This window comes from Gopherus flavomarginatus, chromosome 3 (genome assembly GCF_025201925.1).
Source record: "Gopherus flavomarginatus isolate rGopFla2 chromosome 3, rGopFla2.mat.asm, whole genome shotgun sequence".
NCBI classification, from domain to species: domain Eukaryota; kingdom Metazoa; phylum Chordata; order Testudines; family Testudinidae; genus Gopherus; species Gopherus flavomarginatus.
The window spans coordinates 179,329,901-179,356,215 of record NC_066619.1 but is presented as its reverse complement, the minus strand read 5'-3'; the positions used below and the strand labels follow the sequence as shown (position 1 = coordinate 179,356,215).

The following is a 26,315-nucleotide window of genomic DNA, read 5'->3' as shown; positions in this document are numbered from 1 at the left end:
TGTCAAATGCATATTCTGTTCAGTTTGGATAGGCAATGTAAATCCATTTTGTTGTTTTTCTCGCAAGAGAAAATCTTAGTGAGGTACTTGTGGTTGCTGTGTTTAACTGAGTTTCATAGAGCAACTATACATGAACACATTCAATTGAAAAGGCATTCCTCCCCCTCCCCCGCAGATAATTTCTACATGGCTAAGGTTACCACATGCTGTGCTTTCTTGTACTAACATTAAAACCACTGGAACCTCAAGGTGTGTTTCTAGGCCGTACACCCTGAAGACAGGAAACTGGTGGTTTAGAGCCAAACAGGAAGTGGTGTTTTATATAACACAACAAGCACTGCAAAATGACACAGATCTCCGAACTCTAGACAATTAAGTAGCTGCTGGTAAGTGAAAGTATCCATGCTTTTTTATACAGTAAGTTCATTGTATTGTATGTTAGGTGATCTATTATTTTTACTGCACAGATGGAAGAGAAACAAGTCTGTCTTTTATTCAGCTGTAACATTGAATTATGGGAACTTGGAAAATGTCTATGGCCTAGAGGGAGACATTGTGCCAGAGTTTCATTTGCAGTTATTGAAGGCAAGAGGTTTACAAAATGTAATGAAATATGGCTAGAGAAGAGATTGCAGTAGGTCTGAAACTTGGAAGAACACTGGAAAACAATGTGTGTATGAGAAATAGACTTTCATGGATTTAAGGACAGAGGTGACATGAATAGTCTCCAGAGGGGACATTAAAAAGCATGTTTAGGGTGATTCTAAACTACTAATATCCTGTAGGAAATGTTTCAGCTCTTTACTGGTTTGCCTTGCATTTTTGTAATGATTATTTTATTAATTGACTGAACCCCATCAGTGTATATAGCTGGACGTCTTTTGATGATGATGGTGATGATGTTTTGTTTTTTGCAAGGCATGAAGAATTCTATGCACAGTCAATGCACATAACTCACCACAAACAGAAATTTTGCAAAATCAGTACCACAAACCAAAATTATTTTGCAACCCCATGTCTTCAGAGACTGCCCCAAACAATCTACAAATGTACTGAGTACATTTTTCTCCACCTATGTAAGAAGGCAACCTTTAGTAATCAACTGCTTTTTGTTGGTCCCTCGAGTAGTCTCATAAATCAGATTTTACTGCACTATAAACTTAGGGAAGTATATCCTAAATCCTGCAATTCTCGGAGAAGGCTATGGCTAGGAATGTTTACATAATGGGGCAATTTGACCTAAATACAAATCAGTGCAGACTTAACATTTGGTTGGTTTAAAAAAATTCAGTAATGGTTTGCATATAATAGTGCTCATGGAGTCCAAAAAACACAGTATCAACTGAAAACTAGTTTGGAAGAGAAACTTTCAATTGCTTGAGAGCTCAGGAGTAGCTTGAACTATTACTCTAGGGACATCTACTGATGATAAATGTTATTTAAGCACATTGGCTTTTGTTTTGCATTTACAGTTGCTGTTAAAAGAGAATTAATGGTGATTTATGTTTTGGGGCAAATCATGAGGTTATTTGCTTGTTGGGATACAGAAAGAGGTGAATAAATCAAGGAAAGAAATTTGCTTTAAAGATAATACCGACTCATTCAGATATTGGCAATGCTTAAGTATTAAGGGCAACATGGTGACTCTGAAGTGAAATATCCATAAGATAGATGGCAACTTCATTAAAAAATTGATCAAAAAGCCATATAGACTTTTTTTAAAAATTGTTAAACATTTCCTGCAATTTTAATATGAAGGGAGCATTTATGTTTCATTTTATCAAAACATTAAAGGGTCTCCATCCACCTTAAACAACTCTCTTCTTTCTGAAAATCTTTTATTTCCTTTTATTATAAAGTAACTCCTAAGGCTACTGTTCCTGAATGAGATAAGAGGAAAAAAATCTTTTTTTTTTCAGGGTAATCGCTTTTGCCATTTGAGAGCACTTTGTGTCTAGTCAGTTCTACTCTTTCCCTTATCAGTGAGTTTGCCTCCTCCTTATGTTTGTATGGGTCACACACAGCAGAAGGCAGAGAGTAAAACTAAGAAAATGTGTTCGTGAAACCACATGAGGCAAGTGGTCGCAGAAGCAGGTGCAGCATCTAAAGCTACTTTTAACTCAATATTTGACCTGAATAAACTTGATATTGGCATTGATCTTTTAAATACTGATTGCTGAACTGTCATCCCGATTGGGTGAGGCAAACTTATAGAATGTTTTGGATAAGGATTTCTTGATTTTCATACACAACTTGGAATGTGGCCTTGGACCCAGCCTCAGCAGATGATATGACAATGAGCAGATCAAGCTGCTGCCTATAATATGGTAGATACAATTAGTAGCAGGTGTGCCAGAGAGATCTTTGGCTGCTGCTGTAGCTGCAGCAGCACTAGCAGTAACTGATCTGTTACTTTTCTTTCCATCACCCTACCCCGTGCTCCACCCTCAACAGTGCTCCACCCTCTACTGCCCAGTGCTCTGTCTCCCCTCACTTGTTCACACATGGAGGATATGATGCCAGGCAGAGCCCATAGTCTCCTTTCCATTGAGACATGACTCCAGGTTCTACTGGGGCTACCAGGGCCGGTGCAAGGAAGTTTTGTGCCCTAGGCGAAACTTCCACCTTGCACCCCTCCCAGCTAACCCCGCCCCCCATGGCAACTAACTCAGCCCCCCACCTGGGGAGCCATCCCCGCAGCAGCTACCCCCCACCGTGACAGCTAACCCCTCTTACCCCTGTCTCCCCGTGGCAACTAACCCTGCCTGGGGAGACCTCCTGCGGAAGCTAAGGCTGCCTGAGTAGCCAGCCCCTCACCTCTGCTCCGCCTCCTCCACTGAGCACGCTGGTGCCATTCTAATTCTCCTCCCACCCCCCAGGCTTGCAGCGCTGATTGGAGGAGACTTAGAGCTGGATTGTGTGCTCAGTGGAGAGGGCAGAGTGGAGGTCAGCTGGCTCGGGGAGCAGTTCCCCTGTGCGCCTCCCCCTCGTTATTGCGGGCAACCCTCCCCGTGCGCCCCCCCACCCAGCTCACCTCCACCTCCTCGCCTGAGGGGGCTTTTAGGCACCCCCAACCACTAGGCACCCTAGGCGGCCTCCTAGTTTGCCTAAATGGTTGCACCGGCCCTGGGGGCTACTAATCCCCACTTCTCTTGAGCGGGATGGAGAAAGAGAGGGATGAATCATGCAAGGGGAGGGAAGAGGAACAAGAAAGGTAAGGAGTGTAAAGGGTGTGTGAAAGGAGAGAGACAGTGAATTGATTTGCTAGCAGGGGAAATGGAAAAGAAGAGGAGGAGTGTGTGAAAGAAGAACAAAAGATAGTGTCTGTTTAAGACTTAAGTGAGAAGACAAGTGTCACAAGAGAATAAGAGGAAAGGAGGAGAGTCTGAAGGGTGAGGAAATGTGAAAGAGAAAGGGATGAGTGTGTGTGCGCATGTGCTCATGTGAATGGAGAGGAAGGGGTTGTGCTCACATATCTGTGAAATGTGAGGAGGATAGGTCCATGAACGGCTATTAGCCAGGAGGGGCAGGAATGGTATCCCTAGCCTCTGTTTGCCAGAAGCTGTGAATGGGCGACGGGCTGGATCACTTGATTATGACCAGTTCTATTCATTCCCTCTGGGGCACCTGGCATTGGCCACTGTAGGAAGACAGGATCCTGGGCTAGATAGACCTTTGGTCTGGCTCAGTATGACCATTCTTATGTTCATATGAGAGGAAGAAGGTGTGTGTTACTGTAGCTACAGTTCTTTTGTTGCTTTCAGTTTTCTGCTTATTATATACCAACTTGCAGTACACATAAGATAAAATCCCCTTAAACAATTACAAAGGAGAGCTTATTCAAATACCCCAGAATGTTAGCTTTTCTTATGCATTTCTCTGTAACCATTGATATTTTCCTTTTGCAGTCAGCTACTGCTGTTACACAATGACACTTAGGGTACGTCTACACTACGGGACTATTCCGATTTTACATAAACGGTTTTGTAAAACAGATTGTATAAAGTCGAGTGCACACAGCCACACTAAGCATATTAATTCGGCGGCGTGCGTCCATGTACCGAGGCTAGTGTCGATTTCCTGAGAGTTGCACTGTAGGTAGCTATCCCATAGTTCCCGCAGTCTCCCCCGCCCCTTGGAATTCTGGGTTGAGATCCCAGTGCCTGATGGGGCAAAAAACACTGTCGCGGGTGGTTCTGGGTACAGCCTCACCCCTCCCTCCATGAAAGCAGCAGATAACCATTTTGAGCCTTTTTTCCTGGGTGAACTGTGCAAACGCCATAGCACAGCAAGCATGGACCCTGCTCAGATCAAGACCGCAATCATGGACATTGTAAACACCTCATGCATTCTTGTGCAGTCTATGCTGAACCAGGACCTGCAAAATCGGGCGACGGGTAGGAGGCTACGGCAGCACAGCAACGAGAGTGATGAGGACATGGACACAGAATTCTCTCAAACCGCAGGCCCCTGCACTTTGGAGATCCTGATGGTAATGGGGCAGGTTCTAGCCACTGAACGCCGATTTTGGGACTGGGAAACAAGCACAGACTGGTAGGACTGCATAGTTTTGCAGGTTTGGGACGATTCGCAGTGGCTGCGAAACTTTTGCATGCATAAGAGCACTTTCATGGAACTTTGTGACTTGCTTTCCCCTGCCCTGAAATGTCAGAATACCAAGATGAGAGCAGCCCTCACAGTTGAGAAGCGAGTGGCAATAGCCCTCTGGAAGCTTGCAACGCCAGACAGCTACAGTCGGGAATCAGTTTGGAGTGGGAAAATCTACTGTGAGGGATGCTGTGATGCAAGTAGCTAAAGCAATCATTAAGCTGCTGCTACGAAAGGTTGTGACTCTGGAAAATGTGCAGGTCATAGTGGATGGCTTTGCTACAATAGGATTCCCTAACTGTGGTGGGGAGATAGATGGAACCCATATCCCTATCTTGGCACCGGAGCACCAGGGCACCCAGTACGTAAACCGCAAGGGGTACTTTTCCATGGTGCTGCAAGCACTGGTGGATCACAATGGACGTTTCACCAACATCCACGTGGGATGGCCGGGAAGGGTTCATGACTCTCGCATCTTCAGGAACACTACTCTGTTTAAATGGCTCCAGTAAGGGAATTAGTTCCCAGACCAGGAAATAACAGTTGGGGATGTTGAAATACCTGTAGTTGTCCTGGGGGACCCAGCCTACCCCTGGATGCCATAGCTTATGAAGCCATACACAGACAGCCTGGACAGTAGTTAAGAGTTGTTCAACTACAGGCTGAGCAAGTGCAGAATGGTGGTAGAATGTGCATTTGGCCGTTTAAAGGCACGCTGGCGCGCATTACTGACTCACACTGACCTCAGCCAATCGATGTCCCCATTGTTATTGCTGCTTGCTGTGTGCTCCACAATCTCTGTGAGAGTAAGGGGGAGACCTTTATGGCGGGGTGAGTGGCTGAGGCAAATCACCTGGCAGCTGATTATGCACAGCCAGACACAAGGGCGATTAGAAGAGCACACCAGGAAGCGGTGCGCATCAGAGAAACTTTGAAAATGAATTTCATCAAGGGCCAGGGTACGGTGTGTCTGCTGTGTTTGTTTCCCCTTGATGAGCCCCCCACCTTGATTGACTCATTCTCTGTAAGCAACCCACCTTCCCGCTTCGATTCCAGCTTGCGTTCTAAGGAAATAAAGTCACTATCATTTAAAAATCATGTATTCTTTATTAATTCATTATAAAAAGAGGGAGAGAACTGACAAGGTAGCCCGGATGTGGTTTGGGAGGAGGATAGGAGGGAAGGAAAAGGCCACTAAAAAAATTTCAAAGTAATGACAGCCTTTTGGTTGGGTTGTCCATGGGGGTGGAGTGGGTGGGTGCACGAAGCCTTCCCCCAAGCGTTCTTACACATCTGGGTGAGGAGGATATGGAACATCGTGAGTGGTGAGGGTGGTTACACAGGGGCTGCAGCGGCACTCTGTGATCCTGCTGCTGTTTCTGAAGCTCCATCAGACATCGGAGGATGTCAGTTTGATCACGCAGCAGCCCCAGTGTTACGTCATGCCTCCTCAGATCTTCCTGCCGCCATCTCTCATCTCGAGCATCCCTCCTGTCCTCACGTTCACTGGCATCTTTCCTGTAATTTGATACCAGATCCTTCCAGTCATTCAGATGAGCTCTTTCATTGCGGGTCACTTGCATGATTTCTGAGAACATTTCATCTCTTGTCTTTTTTTTCCGCCGCCTTATCTGAGATAGCCTTCGGGATGGAGTAGGGAGGCTTGAAAAATTTGAGGTTCATGAGGGAGGGAAAAAAGAGAGAGAAGTATTTAAAAAGATACATTTTACAGAACAATGGTTATACTCTTTCACAGTGAACAACACTATTCACCATACATAGCACATGTGATTTCACTGCAAGGTCTCATTTTGCATCTTAATATTGAGTGCCTGCAGCTCTGGTGTTAGAGATCTCACAGACACAGGTCCGGGCAGCAGAATTCAGCTTGCATGCATCCATGGTAAGCCATTGTCTTTCAGCTTCTGCAGCCTTCATATACTCAGTGCCCTCCTTTCCCAAATACCAAGCAAATCCCGTTCAGTGCTGCTTCTTTCCTGTTAACATGCAGCATCAGAAACAACCACCTCATCCAATTCTCTGGTATGATCGCTTTACCCCTTCCCCCACTGCGCGGCTGGTATCATGGAAGATGACTGCTAAACACCCACCTTCTCCCCCTCCCACCACATGGCTGGTAGCAGGGAAGATCCCTGCTAGCCAAACATGAAAAAGCTCAGCACCAATCCCCTCCCCCCTGCTTGGCTACCTGCAAGGAAGGATTTCTTTTAAGCAACAGGCAAACAGCCCAGTAGGAATGGCCATGTCTGTCCCCTTAATTAAATTCCTGAATTTCAACTAGGTTACCATGAATGATATCACTCTCCTGAGGATAACACAGCAAGATAAAGAACGAATGTTGCTTGAATGCCAGCAATCACCGGGACCATATGCAGCTAGGCTTTGTCATGAAATGATACTGATGCATGACGTGGTCAAGTGTCCTACCGTGGAGGACAGAATAAAGCTGCCCTGCCCAGAAACCTTCTGCAAAGGCTTTTGGAGTACCTCCAGGAGAGCTTCATGGAGCTGTTCCTGGAGGATTTCCGCTCCATCCCCAGACATGTTAACAGACTTTTCCAATAACTGTACTGGCCGTGAATGCATCCAAAGTCCTCAGGGCAAATTAATCATTAAAAAACACTTGCTTTTAAACCACATTTTATATTTACAAAGGTACACTCACCAGAGGTCGCTTCCATGGCTTCATTGTCTGGGCTAGTGGCTTGGGAGGGCTGGGAGGGTAATTCCCTCTGGGGAAGAAAAAGCTCCTGGCTGTTGGGGAGAATGGAGTGCTGTGTGCTCTCTGCAAGCTCGTCCTCTTCTTCCTCCTCCTCATCTTCCCCATCCGCAGAATCCTCAGCCATGGCTGAGATTACCACCTCCACCTCAGAATCCATGGACAGGGGTGGGGAACTGGTGGCGGACCCCCCTAAAATTGCATGCAGCTCAGCATAGAAGCGGCATGTTTTTGTCCCTGCCCCGGACCTTCCGTTTGCTTCTTTGGTTTTCTGGTAGACTTGTCTGAGTTCCTTAACTTTCACACAGCACCGTACTGAGTCCCTGGTGTGGCCTCTCTGCATCATGGCCTTGGAAATTTTTTTAAATGTTTTTTCATTTCATCTTTTGGAATGGAGTTCTGTTAGCATGGAATCCTCTCCCCATATAGCGATCAGATCCAGTACCTCCCATGCAGTCCATACTGAAGCTCTTTTTCAATTCTCAGGAGACTGCATTGTTACCTATGCTGATGAGCTCTGCATGGTCACCTATGCTGGTGAGCTCTTCACCCTGGCCAAACAGGAAATGAAATTCAAAAGTTCACAGGGCTTTTCCTGTCTGCCTGGCCAGTGCACATGAGTTCAAATGGCTTTCCAGAGTGGTCACAATGGTGCACTGTGGGATACCGCCCGGAGGCCAATACCGTCAATTTGCGACCACACTAACCCTAATCCAACATTGCAATACCGATTTCAGCGCTACTCCTCTCGTCGGGGAGGAGTACAGAAACCGGTTTAAAGAGCCCTTTATATCGATATAAAGGGCCTCGTTGTGTGGACAGGTGCAGGGTTAAATAGGTTTAACGCAGCTAAATTCAGTTTAAACGCGTAGTGTCGACCAGGCCTTAGTCAGCAAAGATATACTTGCAATAGCCCCCTTCCCCACATCACTGTCATTTAGTCTAACAACTTCAGATTTCAAAATCCCTACTAAGGTGAGTCCCATTTTGCTCAGCTTCTCTTGTCTCAAAGGTCACTAACAGTGAGAAATCAGAGCTCATAAATAAATTATATGGGCCCAATCTTCTGTGATGCTGAGCAGCCTTTGATTCCATTAGGACTTGAGTGTGCTGCAACTTGTAGAATCAGACTTTAACTTAGGATGAAGATGTATTCATACTAAGGCATTGTACCAGGTTCAATAAGCAGACAGGTGTCAGATACCATCGATTTAGACAACTCTTTACACAAACATGCATCTTTCATCATTTAAAAGTGTATGATGTCTACTTTAGGATGAGGTAGATGTGGAGCTGTCAAGTGATGCTGTTACCATAGAAACAGGGATAAACAATGACACCATCAATAAGTTAAAATGACCACTTTGAAATATTTGCATTTGGTTGTTAGTTTAAAGACTTTATGGAGAACATAGGAAATAGTTCATTATCCACATTTTTCCATCGAATTACCTATATGTGAAGATCTCCATATCTTTGTTTGCAAAGATGCTCTTTTGACATTCTTTTCAAAACTGTTATCACATGGTGGGAGTTTTGATCAATGAATTGTCCTTTTTGATGGTTAGACTGAGGCAGAAGTAATTGAGGTCTCTTTGGATCTCCTTTTCTTTCTCATTCTGGTCAAACAGCATTGTATGACTCTGTATGACAGGCTCAAACTAAGCGTATACCCTATGATAAATGAAGGGAGGAGGGTGGCTCCTTTTTATGGACATGCAGCCAGCCAGTTAGTTATAAAATCCCTCTTAGTTGCTGTTCTTTAATTGCTCTATCTGTAGATGGTTAAAAAGTCTCATTGCTATGCATAGGTAAAAGGACATTAGTGGGCACCTGGCCAAAAGAGCCAATGGGAAGGCCTGAACTTTTTAAAATTGAAACAAGACTCCCCTTTTGTCTGTCTGTGGTTGCTCTCCCAGGGAGAAGTGAACAGGGCAACATCTGTGCTGTAAAAAGCTTTGGGCCAGGAATGAAAAATCCTTGGTATCCTGCCTAGAAACTACTGGTTTGAAATGATCAGGAAATGTCTAGGAAGATGAGATTAGGTTCATGTTTTTTATTTTTATTGTGGATTCCTCTGTGCTAACCCCGGTGCTTTTGTTTTTCTTGTAACCTTTTCAGCTGGACCTCAAGAAAGCTATTCTTGATGCTTAATCCGTGTAGTTATTTTTCTTTAAATCTAGTAAATGCCTAAGTTCCCAGATGTATTTTCTTTCTTTTTTTATTAATAAAATTTACCCTTTTTAAGAACAAAATTGGATATTTGTGTCTTAAGAGTTTTGTGCATGTTGTTTAATTAGTTGGTGGTAACAGCTGATTTCTTTTTTTTTCTTTCTCAGCTCTTCTCTGGAAGGGGGTGAAAAGGCTTGAGGGTACCCCACAGGAAGAAATTCCCAAGTGAGCCTTCCAGGTCTCTCAAAGGGGTTCTGCACTTGAGTGGTGGAAGCATCTACCAATCCAAGGTCAGAGAAAAGCTGTAACCTTGAGAGTTTAATACAAGCCTGAAGTGGCCAGAATTATTTTTTAGAGTTCCTGCAGGCCCCCACCTTCTGCAGTCAAAGTGCCAGAGTGGGGAATCAGCCTTGACACACACACATCCCTGCCAAAAAAAAAAACTGTAAGAGAACCAAAATTAAAATGCCACCATGACTAAATAGCATTGTGGAAGAGGCAGTGAGAGGTAAAAAGGCATCCTTTAAAAATTGGAAGTCAAATGCCAGTGAGGAGAATGGAAAGGCACATGAACTCTCGCAAGTCAAGCCTAAAAATATAATTAGGCAGGACAAAAGAGAATTTGAAGAGCAGCTAGCAAAAGACACAAAAACTAACAGAAAAAAAGTACATCATACCTACCAAATCTACCAAAGCCTACCAAACAGTCAGTGAGGCCACTGGAATCAAGGTGCTAAAGGAGTGCTTGAAGGATGCAGAGAAGCTAAATGAATTCTTTGCATTGATCTTTGCTGCAGAAAATATGTGGGAAATTCATACACCAGAGCCATTGTTTTTTAGGTGAGAAATCTGAGGAACTGTCCCAGACTGAGGTTTAGGAACAAATTCATACATTAAACAGAAATAAGTCACCAGGACTAGATGGTATTCACCAAGTGTTCTGAAGGAGCTTGTCAAGGTTTTATTCCCACTTTGAACTTTCGCGTCCAAAAAGTGGGGACCTGCGTGTACCCTTCTAAGCTTAATTCCTAGCTTAGATCTGATAGTGCTGCCACCAAAAAAAATAATGTGTTTTGGTACACTTCCTGTCCCCCAAAAACCTTCCCTGGGGGACCCAAGACCTAAATCTCTTGGATCTTAAAACAGAGAGAAATAAAACATTCCCCCTCCTTCCCCCTCCCTGGGTTACCCTGAGAGATCACTGTGATCCAAACTCCTTGAATCTTAAAACAGAGAGGAATTAACCTTCCCCCCACCTCCTTTTCCCCCCACCAATCCCCTGGTGAGTTCAGACCCAATCCCCTTGGGTCTTAAACAAGCAAAAAAATCAGTCAGGTTCTTAAAAAGAAAGCTTTTAATTAAAGAAAGGAAGAAAGTAAAAATTATCTCTGTAAAATCAAGATGGAAAATGTTACAGGGTATTCAGCTTATATAGACTAGAGGGACTCTCTCCCCCCTAGCCTAAGATACAAGTTACAGCAAACAGAGGTAAAATACACATTTGCAAATAAAGAAAACGGACATAAAACTAATCTGCCTTTTCTAGCTAGTACTTACTATTATGAACTTGAGAGACTGTTTTAGAAAGAATGGAGACAGATCGGGTTGCACGTCTGGTCCCTCTTAACTCCAAGGGAGAATAAAGAACAACAACAAAAACCAACAGCACAAACAAAGACTTCCCTCCACCAAGATTTGAAAGTATCTTGTCCCCCGATTGATCCTTTGGTCAGGTGACAGCCAGGTTCACTGAGCTTGTTAACCCTTTACAGGTAAAAGAGACATTAACCCTTAACTATCTGTTTATGACAGAGCTCAAATATGAAATTGCAGAACTACTCACTTTGGTATCTAACATATCTCTTAAATCAACTTCTGTAACAGATCACTGGAAGATAGCTAATGTAATATATTTTTTTTAAAAAGGCTGCAGAGGTGATTCTGATAAGCCTAACTTCATACATAACAAATTGGTTGAAACCATAGTAAAGAACAGAATTATCAGACAGGTAGATCAGTACAGTATGTTAGGGAGGAGTCAACATGGCTTTTATAAAAGGAAATCATGCCTCACTAACCTATTAGAATTATTTGAGGGACCTCAAATAAGCATATGGACAAGGGTGATCCAGCTGCTGTAGTGTACTTGGTCCCATAGCAAAGGTTCTTAAATAAAATAAGCATGAAATAAAAGGAAAGATCCTCTCATGGATCAGCAACTGGTTAAAAGATAGAAAATAAAGGGTAGAAATACATGGTCAGTTTTCACTCTCAGAAGAGCTAAATAGTGAGGTCCCCCAAACATCTGTACTGGGACCTGTGCTGTCCAACATATTCATAAAAGATCTGTAAAAGGGCTGACTAGTGAAGTAGCAAAATTTGCAGATGATACAAAATTACTCAAGATGGTTAATTCCAAAGCTGACTGTGAAGAGTTACAAAGAGATCTCACGAAACTGAGTGACTGGGCAACAGAATAGTGCATGAAATTCAATGTTAATAAGTGCAAAGTAATGCACATTAGGATGAAGAATAATTCCAATTATACATACAAAACGATGTATTCTAAAGTAGCTGTTACTCAAAAAAGAGATCTTGGTGTGATTGTGGGCAATTAAGAATGTGTTGTGTCGAACTCCACCAAGCCTTTGCTGAACATGTGCAAAGAGTGATTTTTTTTTTTCAGAAGCTTTACACTCAGCCAAATTTGGATGGATTTTTCACTGGGACAACACAACGTACCTCTCAGGACCCAGAACAACCCTATACTAAAACATGGATACATAATTTTTCATGATACATAATATAGGCAAACACCCACCATGAAAATTTCAGCCTAGTTGGTTAAAGTTTGGCAAAGTTAAAAGCATGTTTATACAGGGTATTAAAATGGAAAATTTAAGTCAACCTTAACAATTTGTGTTACACTGAAAATATGAAGCCAAATTCTGCTTTGCTTCTTCTTAGCATATGTACAACGTGCCTCAGGTGGCACGTGACCAGGATTCATCACTGAATTTGGTATTCTGCACTGATATAACTGAGATTAGAATCTAGCTCCAGATAACATTTTTTTTCTGTGAGCTTTTCAGCTCATACACCAAATGCTTGTACATAAATGAAACTAGATTACTGCAATCAGAGGTACGAAGTACGACTCAATTTAGAAATATTTTCCTATTGTAACGGACAAATAAAAATCAAATCTTTTCTATACAAAGGTCCAGCAGTAAAATGCTATTTTGTTACTATAGCTTTAACAAAAAAAAAGGGGGGGGGGGGGAAATCACGCCAAGGTCTTTAAAGTACACATAAATATTATTATCAATGATACTATAACAAGCTGCCTCAGATGAGTGTCTTTTCTTTTCTGGCTTTGAGTATAGTGGTGTTATCCTGTCCTGCTCTTGCTCCAAAGAGAATATGAGCTTTCACTTCCATACACACACATCTCTGTACCAGGCTCCATTGAGGGAAACCTATTATCATGTTACCATAAATCTACTTCCAAGAAAGTAGCAGGCATTCAAACAGCCTCTGAATGCAGTAACATAGCCTCACTGTGAACTGTCTTTTTATAATGCTTATGTCTGGGCTCTAAATTAAACCCTTCACATGTCAGTGTCACCTAAGAAATTGGAAAAGCTGGAGAACTATTGTGGTATGATTTCTTTATTATCTCTGAGTAATGCAAAAATACTTCACACCAAGGGAAGTAATCCTAAAATAACTACTGTTCTTAAACTTAAAATTCTATACTGTCATTGTTTTCTGTAAACAATGAATGAAATGTTCTGAAGTGTATTTGGTGAAAACCATCTAACTCATTTTAATTTCTATTTCTTCATCCTTCTCTAAATGAGGTATACACACAGGACTAAATTCAGCCAAGTATAAGCCAAGGAATCACAAGCTGGTAGTTAATGGTAGCTCTACCCATTTGTGCTGGGGACAAAATTGGCCTTGTGTGCCTCATTTAGTTTTATATTACTTAGCACTCTGCCTTAATATTGCACAGTACATAAATGACCCTAATGTGACAAGATAAGAGAAGAGAAGGGCAGTGAAAGCAGGATTTTATTTCATCATGTTTTTTTCTAAATTATAGTACCTGAGAATAGTTGGCACATGCTTTGTTCAGTTTCCTGTCTTTGATAGTATGCTTATCTCCAATAGTTGATACGTCTGTGTGTATTAGTGTTCTGACTGATGAACATATGTATTTTTTATGTATTTTAGTTGGAGCTGTTAGTGCCATGTATAGTAAAGAATGCCCATATTCTTTTTCATAAGCTCCTGTTTTCAGTTGCTTATAAGTAGGCTTGGCAAAATTTGTGTGTGAGTGTAATTTTGAGAGATAATATCAATGTTTGTTTTTAATCTTTTTTCAATTTTTATTTTTTTTTATTTTTCACAGTTGTGGGAAATAATGGGGAGGTCAGACAATAATTATTTCATGACAGATTCAAAAAGTTTTAAACTTAGTTCTCTTTAAGATGCAAATTGACAACATCACATATCAAAATATACAAAATAAATATCTTTTAAGTCAAAATATAATTAGTTCTCAATAATCTTTTTTTCTTACTTGGCCTATCTGTAAATTTCAATTATTATCTATATAAATGTTTTTTGGTTGGATTTTGCATATGGTGAAATTGATGTTTACTGACATTTACCAATAAAAATCTAATCCTTCCAAGCCTGTTTATAAATTTGCCAGACTTTACCTGTGAAAGCTGGAATATTCCATGCCAGGTGTCTTCCTGAAGTTATATTTTTTTTGTTTTTGAAAGTTTCAGCTAAAACAGTTCAGCCATTTCCAATAATCAGGTTGGGGAAACTGCGCTGTTTTGCCCTTGTGCTGTAGAGATCTCCATAGACAGGTACAGGCTGCTTTAATTTAAGCAGCACCCAAGGTCCATAAAGCAACCCAGAAGGGGGAAACACATAGATGATTTAAAAGCACCTTCGCTTCCCCTCCTGCACTGTGAGTCCTGAACTGAACCTCTTACAGACACAACACAGAACAGAGGTAAGCAATCTATGGCACACGTGCTGATTTTCAGTGGCACTCACACTGCCTGGGTCCTGGCCACAGGTCTGAGGGGGTGGCGCTTCATTTTAATTTAATTTTGAATTAAGTTTCTTAAACATTTTTAAAACCTTATTTACTTTACATACAACAATAGTTTAGTTCTGTATTACAGACTTATAGAAAGAGATGTTTTAAAAACATTAAAATGTATTACTGCCACGCAAAACTTTAAATTAGAGTGAATAAATGAAGATTTGGCACACCACGTCTGAAAGGTTGCCAACCCCTGACATAGAATCTCACCCCTTGAATCTTGGGTTTGGTATTTGCAGAACTAGATCCCTTTATTATCTGACCTCTGTTATTTGAAATATTTGGATATCTGCCCAAGGCCTTTGGAAGTGAAGTTGTACTATACAGTCCATAGTTTGTGATGTGCTTTACTATCTTTCAGGATTAAAGCCAAAATATAAATATATGATATCACTATTGTCTTTCCAAACTATCAATCACAGCAGCACCTAGTTGTCATCAGGGTAATTCATTTACTTGCATATTGATGACTATCTAACATAATTTTGCTTAGTTATGATCGTATCTCTTTTCATTCACTTTTTATTAATATTTGTGCTAGAGGCATTTTTTTTATAGAAGTTAAATCAAAAAGCAAATTTTGGACCCATATTGAAGACTCGTTTAATTATGGAACAAATATATTACTAAAGGTTAGATCATTCAGTCAGGGAATAGAAGTAATGCCATGTAACAGAGGTGACTAAAAACAAATTGTTATCCAACAATCAAAGGAATACTTGATGAAGAGAGTTTGGAAGCAACCTATAAACTGAAATTCTCTCACACCTAATAACAACAAGGAGTCTGGTGGCACCTTAAAGACTAACAGATTTAGTTGGGCATAAGCTTTTGTGGATAAAAACCTACCTCTTCAGATGCATGAAGTGAAAATTACAAACGCAGGCATTATTATACAGACACATGAAGAGAAGGGAGTTACCTCACTAGTGGAAAAACAGTGTTGACATGGCCAATTCAATCAGAGTAGTTGTAGTTCATGCCCAATAATTGACGAGGAGGTGTCAATTCCAGGAGAGGTAAAGTTGCTTTTGTAGTGAGCCATCCACTTCCAAGCACAAATAAATGATGTTAAATTTTCAAATGAATTTTAGTTCTGCAGTTTCTCTTTGAAGTCTGTTTCTGAAGTTTTTTTGTTCAAGTATGGCTACTTTTAAATCTGTTATTGAATGTCCAGGAAGACTGAAATGTTCTCCTACTGGCTTTTGTATGTTACCATTCCTGATGTCCGATTTGTGTCCATTTATTCTTTTACAGAGAGACTTTCCGGTTTGGCCAATGTACATGGCAGAGGGGAATTGCTGGCACATGATGGCATATATCACATTAGTAGATGTGGAGGTAAATGAGTCTCTGATGGTGTGGCTGATGTGGTTGGGTCCTCTGATGGTGTTGCTAGAGTTGATATGGGGACAGAGTAGGCTACGAGGTTTGTTACAGGGATTTGGTCTTGGGTTAGTGTTCCTGTGGTATGTATCTGCTGGTGAGTGTTTGCTTCAGGTTAGGGGGCTGTCTGTAAGCGAGGTCTGGACTGCCTCCCAAGGTCTGTGAGACTGAGGGATCATTTTCCAGGATAGGTTGTAGATCACTGATGATGCGCTGGAGAGGTTTTAGCTGGGGACTGTACGTGATGACCAGTGGTGTTCTGTTATTTTCCTTGTTGAGACTGTCCTGTAGTAAGTAACTTCTGGGTACCGGTCTCGTTCTGTCAGTCTGTTTCCTCACTTCCCCCAGGTGGATAATGTAGGTTTAAGAATGCTTAATAAAGATCTTATAGGTGTTTGTCTCTGACTGGAGAATTGGAGCAAATTGGGTTGTATCTTAGGGCTTGGCTGTAGACAGTGGATCGCGTGATATGTCCTGGATGGAAGCTGGAGGCATGTAGGTAAGTGTAGTGGTCATTAGGTTTCTGGTATAGGTTGATGTTTGCCTCACTACAAAAGCAACTTACCTCTCCTGGAACTGACACTTCCTCATCAATTATTGGGAATGGACTACGTCCACCCTGACTGAATTGGCCCTGTCAACACTGTTTCCCCACTTGGGAGGTAACTCCTTTCTTTTCATGTGTCAATATAATAATGCCTGCATCTGTAATTTTCACTCCATGCATCTGAAGAAATGCTTTTTTTACCCATGAAAGCTTACTCCCAAATAAATCTGTTAGTCTTTAAGGTGTCACCGGACTCCTTGTTGTTTTTGTGGATACAGACTAACATGGCTGCCCCCTGATATCTCACAAATAATGTTCACAGAACAATTTCCAATACTGATCAAATTCATAAAAATCAACTCTTTGTGGAATAGTTACAAATAGAGATAAGGGCTACATTCTCTGAATAAACTGTTCACTGTGAATTATTTACTTACTCTTAAATTAAAAACTACACTGGTGATTCTTCAGGACTATTATTATGTATTTATGTGTACCTACTGTGTAACAGTATGACAAGCACATACTTTGTGGCTAGAGCTTTTAAAGCTAGACTGTATGCACTTCAGGGAAGCACTCTCCTGACATCTGTGTCTTGGACAGCACTGAGCACATTGCCAGCACTTAACAAACCATTAAAAATAACAATTGGTGTTTGAAATATTTGATTTGAAGCACATAAAATTTAAATTGTTGGATTACATTTGAATGCCCTCAAACCAGCAGTGGTTCATTGTTCTGCAAACTGTACATAGAAACAATATTACTTTTTTGCTCTATATGGGTATCTGGAATTTTATTAAGTTACTAATCATGGGTCATTTTGAGCGTGAGCCTGGATTTATTAGACAATTTTCATTCTGAAGTCATGTGCACTTTGGCTTTTTCCCTTATTGGCAAAGTCTGCCCCTTGTGATTCAGAGGAGTGGCCAGACTAACTCGAAAGAAGCTATTTGTGTTTGGTTTTGTTAAGAAAGTTGCTACATTCTAGAGCTGTCTCTTCCATGGGGTGGAGGGCAGAGAGGTGGAGAGAAGGGGAAAATAATCTCTTAGATATTGTGCCTGACTCTGCTAGGCAGGGACCTAGAACATTTTAATCATAGTTAATTCCCCCAGTTTGGAACATTTGTCTCATTATTATTTCATACTTTGGCTCATAATTATATCCAAAAGAGGAAATACGTTGTTTCCTTTAAAGATTCTGCTGAGGCATTAAACATGAGTCCTATGCCCACTTCTGATTCTTATGCATAAAGCATAAGTCTGTAATGAGATCTGACCATGGGAAAACCAGGCTTGTCTGAATGAGAACAGTGTTAAATTTAGAGCCTGTGGACCTGTGTAAATTAAACTTCTTTTGAACTTAATTTAAAAGGATTGACTCAACTCTAGTACTTGCAGATAGGGGATTTGAAACTTCCTTGTGCAAGTATGTACAAGGAAAATAGCATATGTAATGTTATGTGATGAGATACTGCTTTATGCAACAGGGGAACAGTTCCCCAAGCCCCTTCATTAGAGCCCTGGCACAGGGTCAGTTGACATCAATTGAAGTTTCTTGTACTAAGCAGTTGCAGAATCCGTCTCTTAAGACTTCATATTAATTCCTTTGCTTCATACACAAAGTCAAATGGTCTAACATGCTTATGTTGTTAATATTACAATATTCAAAGCACAACACTTCTTACATGGAGAGAGATATTAATTTATTAGGAAATTTCAAATATTTTAAGCCTTGATCTCCAAACAGATGCTAAAACCTAATCTTATCTATGCTTACAATAGTTCCAGTTTTCATTTCCCTTTCTTCTCCTCCTTGAATAGTTTCTCTGGTTGTACTTATGGCATGTCACCTACTTCTTATCACTTTCCCTCAAGGCAACATTGCTAGCAATATTTTTAGCATCCACTATTGTGCTAGGTAGTTTACAGAAAACATAGATCCCTGGACCAAACCCTTTACAATCTGGACAGCCTTAACATACATGAGAGAATATAACATATGGCAGGAAGGGAAGGAATGAAGGCTAAAGTTATCAGGCAATTAATTTCTCAGTTTACTCATACATACTTCTTGGTGGGTTTTGTGCCTATGTAGAGTGTAAACACTTTTTCTATGTGACGATGCAGAAATTAGCTTTATGAATTATTTGAATGTGACTTCTAAGCTCTTCCAGAGTCATCTCATATCTCCCAAACAATGAAAAAAACCTGTATTTTTCATTAAATTTCCTTTTTGAAAAAAGTTCAAAATGATGTGCAAGTGACAGGACCTACTACTTTTCCCAGGGCCATTTACTTTGGGGAGATTACTGCAATGTAGCCATTGCACAGGTGATGTTTTGTTTTATTTTTTAAATGAATAGACTCCAACAACCATAAGCTGTTGTTTTCAAAGTGGGCATTACAACAATACTACAACAGAGATTTAGTGTTGTGATAATTCTCCATACATACTGGAAACTATCTTCCTTTTTGTCCAATGGTTGCGTTACCTGTGGTTTTCTCAACCTAACATTCTTGGTAAATTTACTCTGTGTGAGGTGGTGTCAGGAAATAAATCAGTGGAGACATGGCCATCTAACCGATAAATGGCTGGCACAATCAGTAAAATACAAGAGTGCTCTCACTTAAAGCTATACTTTATTTAGTGTCAAGCACTTACACAGGTCTGCAACAGGTTAGTAAAACACCTCCAACTGTCAATAATTACGAAAGTTTGATGCGGCTCTCGAGTGGTACAGCAGCAGCCTTCCGATCACTGCCAGTGGGGACCTTAAGATATGCCCATGAAGAGAGCCAAGTAGCCCAAACTTCTACCTGCTTCTTTATCCTTGTTAGTAGGCAATAAAATATTAATCAAAAAAACTTGTTAGTCAAGCAATTTCAAAAGGCTAAGCAGGAGGTTTCTTCAGATTATTAATTAGCTAGATGTGTTCTTGTAGAGTCCTCATGCCTTGAGGCCCTGACAAACACATCCCAGAGGGTAAATATAGATAAGCTTCTTGTTTTGTCCTAAAACAGACCCTAGCACTTTCAACAGGAAGGGCTCAGGGGCAGGTCAAGACTGAGTAAGAGATTCCTTTCCTGTGATTGCTCAAACCCTCTCCCTTCCTGGCTCAGTCATGCTAAGGCTAAATCTGCTGCAAAGGCCTAAAAAAGGCCTATTAATTTGTCTGCTGTTAGTGTAATATTGATTATCATTCTTGTGGCTATCAGCAATGGTTCCTGGCCTTTTTCTGGTCCATCAAAATCTCCCCGTACAGTTGGTTTGAAATATCAGAGGGGTAGCCGTGTTAGTCTGGATCTGTAAAAGCAGCAAAGAGTCCTGTGGCACCTTGTAGACTAACAGACGTATTGGAGCATGAGCTTTCGTGGGTGACATGCATCCAACGAAGTGGGTATTCACCCACGAAAGCTCATGCTCCAATATGTCTGGTAGTCTATAAGGTGCCACAGGACTCTTTGCTGCTTTTACAGTTGGTTTGAAGAAATTTTGGAAACTATCCAAGACGGATGGGGTGGGTTTAACAATACTTAGCATTTGTCTAGAGCATGATATGTTCAATGCATTAAACAAATATTCAAAGTGCAGCTTTATCCTGAAAAGTGACTCTAAAATGGAATCATGGGGTTCCATGATTGTATCTCAAAGATTTCTGAGTTCAATATGCTTCACGTACTGCTAAAAAAAATGTTTTCCTAACCGCTAGCTGTGAAAATTCAAGCTGGGATCATTCCTTCTTGTGCCTGATCAGCTGTGATAAAGCTTCTACAAGCCAAATTATGCCTTCAGTGACACCTGTGCAGCTCAGTTTTCTCCAAGGTGCACTGGTGTCACTGATGGAAACTTAGTAATCAATTTTGTTGATGATGAACAGCAGCAAATACAATCTAACTCATTCTCTCTTAGCTGTGCTGGTTCTGCAGGGGTAACAAGAAATATAAACCTTTGTCACTGAAGTTAGCAGATATAAATCTGAGGGATCAGATGTAGGGTCAGCTTTTGCTACCGTCCATTGAATTGTATTATACTGTCTTACTGTTGCTCCTATATTCAACAGAATGTTGCCCCTGTATTCAATAATTACTTAAGGATTTAATGGGAACAAAGGTGGTGTATGCTTAAGTGCTCTGCTGGATTGAGGCCTTAGTGAACCAGGGTAAGGTTAGAGAAGATTCTTCTTATTTCAGTACATAACCATGCCATTTTTACCTGAATCACTTTTTTTTTTTTTTTGAGGGTGGGAAATCACAAGAAGAAAAAGTGCAGAAGGGAAGTTAACTGAAGAGAGGTGCCATGTTGATTCTACCACATGAGCAGTCAAACAGATCATTTTGCCCTTGATTAATAGCTGCTTGGATAGGACAGATAATGAACCCAAGAGTCAAGTGGGAATACTGGCCCCAGACTTGTGCATTTTATGATACTCTTACAGAATGCCTGACTCTTCATTGACAATCCTGAGCCCACATGCTCTCTGGAAGCCAGGTTGGTGGACATGCTGTGTTTGTTTCCTTCTGGCTGCACATTGCCCACTCTTTTAAAAAGTGAGTGAAGATGCAAATCAGATATTTATGCTGCTGTGAGCTGAATTAAACTATTAAGGGGTTTTCCACTGGAAACTTAGCAGATTTCCCAGGAAAGCACTACTCCAAGAGCAGTACTTCCTTAGCCCACCTGCTCCAACTGCCTAGTCCTCAAAACACTCACAGAGCCCCAAATACTCATGCAGAGAGACAGGTCAGCACACTGCATAACCTCTCCGTCCTTTACTTTCATGCTTCCCCATCACATCTGATGGGCATTTGTATATATTTGTTCCCCTAAAGCATGTTTGCAGCTGCTGCTATTAAATTGGACCAATGTGGCATAAGGTCACATGGTATTGCTAGCATCAGGTAAGCCTTCTTACCAGCAGATGTTGTTTTAGGGGAAAAAATAAATGCACACTGTATGGTTATGTGGTTTTGGGAATGTAAACACTTTAAAATGACAGCTCGTCTAGTTATTGGGACCAATATTTGTGTTTGGTGGGAACCTCACTTGTGGGAGAAAAGAAACGTACTAAATTACCCTCTGACACTTTGATAACCAGCATCCTTAATACTTTACTGGTGGGGAGAAATGATTAACAGGAAATAAGGATGGATGTCAAGCATAGAAAGGAAGCAGACCAGCTGTTCACTTAGGAGCAGAGAGTGGAAGAGCACAAACAAAAGGGGATGATATGCATAAGTGGAAGAGAGTGCAGAATAAATATATAACAAAGATTGAGTGAGTAAATTCTTCAGATTTAAAATGATTCTTCGAGACCCTATCCCCTTCAAAGGGACTTCAACTGAAGTAAAAAAAATGTGTAAGTTCCTCAAACTGTACAAAATTCTAATGTTATTTTTATCTTTATCAAACCATTCTAGCTGTCTCTTTATGGAGTACTATATTAGAAACTTGCAATGGAAGAACAACCTTAGGGACAAATTCAGATCTTGACTGATTGGTGCACAGTTCCCTTTGGCTTCAGGGATATTTGTGCACAGCAATCTGGGACGGAATTCAGTCTTTTGTATGTACAGTTCAGAGTACATTATTCCTGGTTGCATAAAAAGTAGTTTCAATAATGGAATAGCTTGTAATCAAAGATTAATATGGGAAAAATAATCAACGTAAAATGATTCTCACTTCTTCTTTTTCTGAGATCTTGCATCCCAATGTTTGTGTGGCCTATATTGTTTTCTCTGCGCATGGGCATAGCTCTTATACTAAAGAGTAATATGCCCCAAAGTGGATGAATGGGCCAGTATGACTCTGGCTAGGAGCATAAGCAGAACTCACTCACAACATTAAAACTGAATAAAAATATAACCATTTCTAGCTGTTCAGAAATACCAAACATCATTGAATTAATCCTGCCAGCTATCTCAATCCTTTTATCAAAATTTTCTGGGGGGGAGTATTATAAAGTCATATAAATAACTTAGTGCTCTAGATAACCGGGCATTTTTGTGGTAGTAAAATATACTCTGTCTTAATGGGAGGGGCTCAGATCACTAAGCCAGCTTTAGTCCGCCTAATCTTACAGCACTAGACTAGCTGCAGAGAAATATTTTACCTCCTCTTGAAGCACAGAAGATCAAAGGACAGCTGAAAATTTTGGACAATGGAGGTAAAAAGTGATTACTATGAATATTTGCAGTAGTTGGGTCAATTTACTGTAAGAAAGTGATCCTCCAGGCCATACAATATATTAAGGGAAGCTAAAGAATTGGTTGAAAATTAATTAGGCTGCATTCCCCATTTTTATTGCATTCCTTTGTGAAGTGTTTTGAAACGTTCGTTGTACAAAGATGTTTAAACAAAAAACAAAAAACTCCCTCCTCAATGGGACAAACATCTCCGATCACTTCTCTAACTGGTCCGGCAATCATCAACCCCTGTAAACTTGTGTGCCAGTAACCACACTTTCCCTTTTGACTTCTTACCTTTCTTTACCACATTAATAATTTTAGTGGGTGTTCTGTCATTTTTGCTATTTTGCCTTAGCTCCCTGTAAAGGGCCAGATCCTGCAGCTACTTAAGCATATGAGTAACTATGCATATGCCTTTAAGTTTATTGGATATACTCACAGGTATTCAGTTACTTGGTGTTTGCGGGATTTGGGCACATATTTTCAAGCCTTTAAGGCTCTTTCAGAACTTTCCCCTTCATGTGTCTGAATGTATTCCCAGACATTCCACTGCCTTTCTCTGCTTTCCTGTTTTAGGAGTTAAAACTGATGATCCTTATCATGTCATCCTCTTTGATTCTGATGGAAAAGTCTTTGGCCACTTAATCCCATATATAAGGAGGTCTCTCTTTTGAAATCCACATCAAATTGCCTCAGCTTCATAAAATGTCAATTTAAAAAGTTATCCTTTTCCCAATCATCTGGATTTCAATGGTGATTTCTAGCTTTAAAATCTGGTTGTTTTAAATCCTTGTCAGAATTCCCTCAGTAAAGAAATATTTTTGACTTCACTACCTCTAACCTTCCCCACCTTATGTATCCTACCTTGAACTCACAACTATCTCCCCAAATTAGTATGACAAATGAAGATTGATTGATTGCAATCTTATTAGTTATTCACTGACAAATTCAGAAGTCCTTATGCAGCAAAAATCCCAGTGCCTTCAATGGGTAAGGACTAAAAGATTTAATTAATTCCATCATAATACAGTTTGCCAGAACACTGATGTAGCTAAGTAATTCTGTACCCCATTTCCATACATGCCATTTTGAAAGTTTGCAAAATGAGGAATGTCGAGGCTGTCAAATAGCCCAAAATAAAAACTGTGAAACTTTTTTTTGAGAAATTCCAGTTTTAAAATGTGCAGTTGGCACACATCTGTTATATGAAGGTGAGGAAATTAGATTCAGATCTTTATAACTCATTTATCAAATTTTCAAATGACACTTTTGCTAAGCTCCAGGTCAATTTCTAGCACAGCTTTTAGAAACATCTGTAAAATTAGTCATCCTGAGTGCCATGGAGTTTCCTTAGAGTTAAAGCATATAAACAAAATTAGATACTAACAGAACTGAAAATACATTTAGTATTGTGAATAATGCATCATGTAATGAGTTACACAAGTTCAGTCTGAGTATTCTTTGTTAAGTATAATTTTAACTCAGGAAATACTGCATACTCATTTAGAAAATTAAGTTCAGTTACATTAAATTTAATGTTATGTTAGAGTCAAAATCATCAGAGATGGCTTTTGCAGCAAAACATAGAAAAGCAGAAATACTGCAAGTCATGAATGTTTCACAGAAGTTAAGTGAACTCCAGAATGAAAGACTGTTTTTTTTTTTGTCAGTATGACATGCAATGGTTAGCGTTTAGTCTGTGTTACATTTTGCACTCATGCACTACTGTGAGGGAACACTCCATTAGTGAAGTCCCAGTTGGCCTCTGCTTTACTCCATTGCTTTGTTTTTAAAAGCAAATTTTAGCTTCAGTTTGCTCAGAACCTTCAACATGACTTTAGTTAAAAAGAAATAGCAGCGTTTACTCATAAATAATAACTGACAGAAAAAGTAGCTAAAGTATATAAATCAGTGGTTCTCAAACTGGGGGTCGGGAAACCTCAGAGGGTCATGAGGTTATTACATGGGGGGTTGTGAGCTGTCAGCCTCCACCCCAAACTCTGTAAAAGCAGCAAAGAATCCTGTGGCACCTTATAGACTAACAGACGTTTTGGAGCATGAGCTTTCGTGGGTGAATACCCACTTCCTCAGATGCACCCACGTATTCACCCACGAAAGCTCATGCTCCAAAACGTCTGTTAGTCTATAAGGTGCCACAGGATTCTTTGCTGCTTTTACAGATCCAGACTAACACGGCTACCCCTCTGATCCCAAACTCTGCTTTGCTTTCAGCATCTATAATGGAGTTAAATATATTTAAAAGTGTTTTTAATTTATAAGTGGGTAGCACTCACAGGCTTGCTATGTTAAAGGGGTCACCAGTACAAAAGTTTGAGAAGCCCTGATATAAATGTGTAAGCAATTTAATTGTCTTACAGACATTAAGGCCATTTTTTTTTCAAATTGGGTACTGAAAATCAGGCATCTAAGGCTGATTTAATGCACATAAATAATTGGGGTATGATTTTCAAAATTTCTGGGGGATCTGATGGCTTCAAGCACCTTTGAAAAAAATCAGGCCATCAGTTCATTGATAGGTACTTAAAAGTAGAGGGTCTTTATTTTCCCAATTGCTGAGCAACCTCGGCAGTTTTGAAAATAAGGCCACTTATTTAAGTGCTTACATTATTTACAGTTTCCACAGGGGACATAGGCAGCTCCCAGGATCAGATAAAGATCAAAGATTATTTTTCCATATTTAATTCATCTAGTCTATACACCTCAAAGGGTTTGATTTCCCAGCCCCCCCGATTTAATATTACTTTTATATTGCTTCATCTCATTATACACCTCTAACCTGATATAACGTGACCCTATATAACCTGAATTTGGATATAATGCAGTAAAGCAGCACTCCAGGGGGGCAGAGCTGCACACTCGGCAGATCAAAGCAAGTTCAATATAACACGGTTTCACCTATAACACAGTGAGATTTTTTTGGCTCCCGAGGACAGCGTTATATTGGGGTAGAGGTGTAGTATATTGCCATGTTCAAAAGGGTAACTGCCCAGTGAAAACCTGATCTTTTTTTTTTTTTTGCTTGTGTCATTATTACACAAGGACGGCTAAATGGTGTTAAACAAGAGTAAATAAGGACAGGATTTTGTCCTTATTGTCCATGTTACATGACTGAGGATTGACTCAGAAATAACAATAAGAAAAAGTAGTGTAATCTACTACCTTGCGTATTTCCATTCTTATCACTACAGAGCCAGGGAAATGACTTGAATTCAGTGTGTTTGACTGAGGCTTGCACTCTTTAAATTCATACCACTGACTTATGAAATAATTGCCTTAGTTATATGGGCAGAAGTGACTAATGTCAATCTATTTGACATTACAATTACTCAAGTGACTTTATTTACACTTTTATAGTCTGAACACATTATCTGAGGAAGACACCTGAGCAGAGGCCATTTCTGTTAGTCAGTGGAGGGCTTGGAAGGTCTACCTTAATACTGACATATGGACCAATGCATACAGCACCAACCATAGGCACAATTAGTGGCCACTGACTTACCTTCCGTAACTGTAGCAGTAGC

General features: G+C 40.4%; 1 protein-coding gene across 3 annotated transcripts in view; it reads left to right on the top strand.

Annotated features, from left to right (window-relative positions):
• The first annotated feature begins 350 nt into the window (after positions 1–350).
• Positions 351–26,315, top strand: part of LOC127046837 (bifunctional heparan sulfate N-deacetylase/N-sulfotransferase 4) — a 256,826-nt gene continuing 230,861 nt past the window's right edge. For 2 of the 3 annotated variants that reach the window (XM_050944412.1, XM_050944409.1), the window contains exons 1-2: positions 351–386; positions 9,688–9,810. The gene's annotated coding sequence lies outside the window, so the exon portion shown is untranslated. Of the gene's footprint in view, positions 387–9,687; positions 9,811–15,955; positions 15,993–26,315 lie in introns of those variants that run through there. The other variant, XM_050944411.1, reaches the window with a different exon arrangement.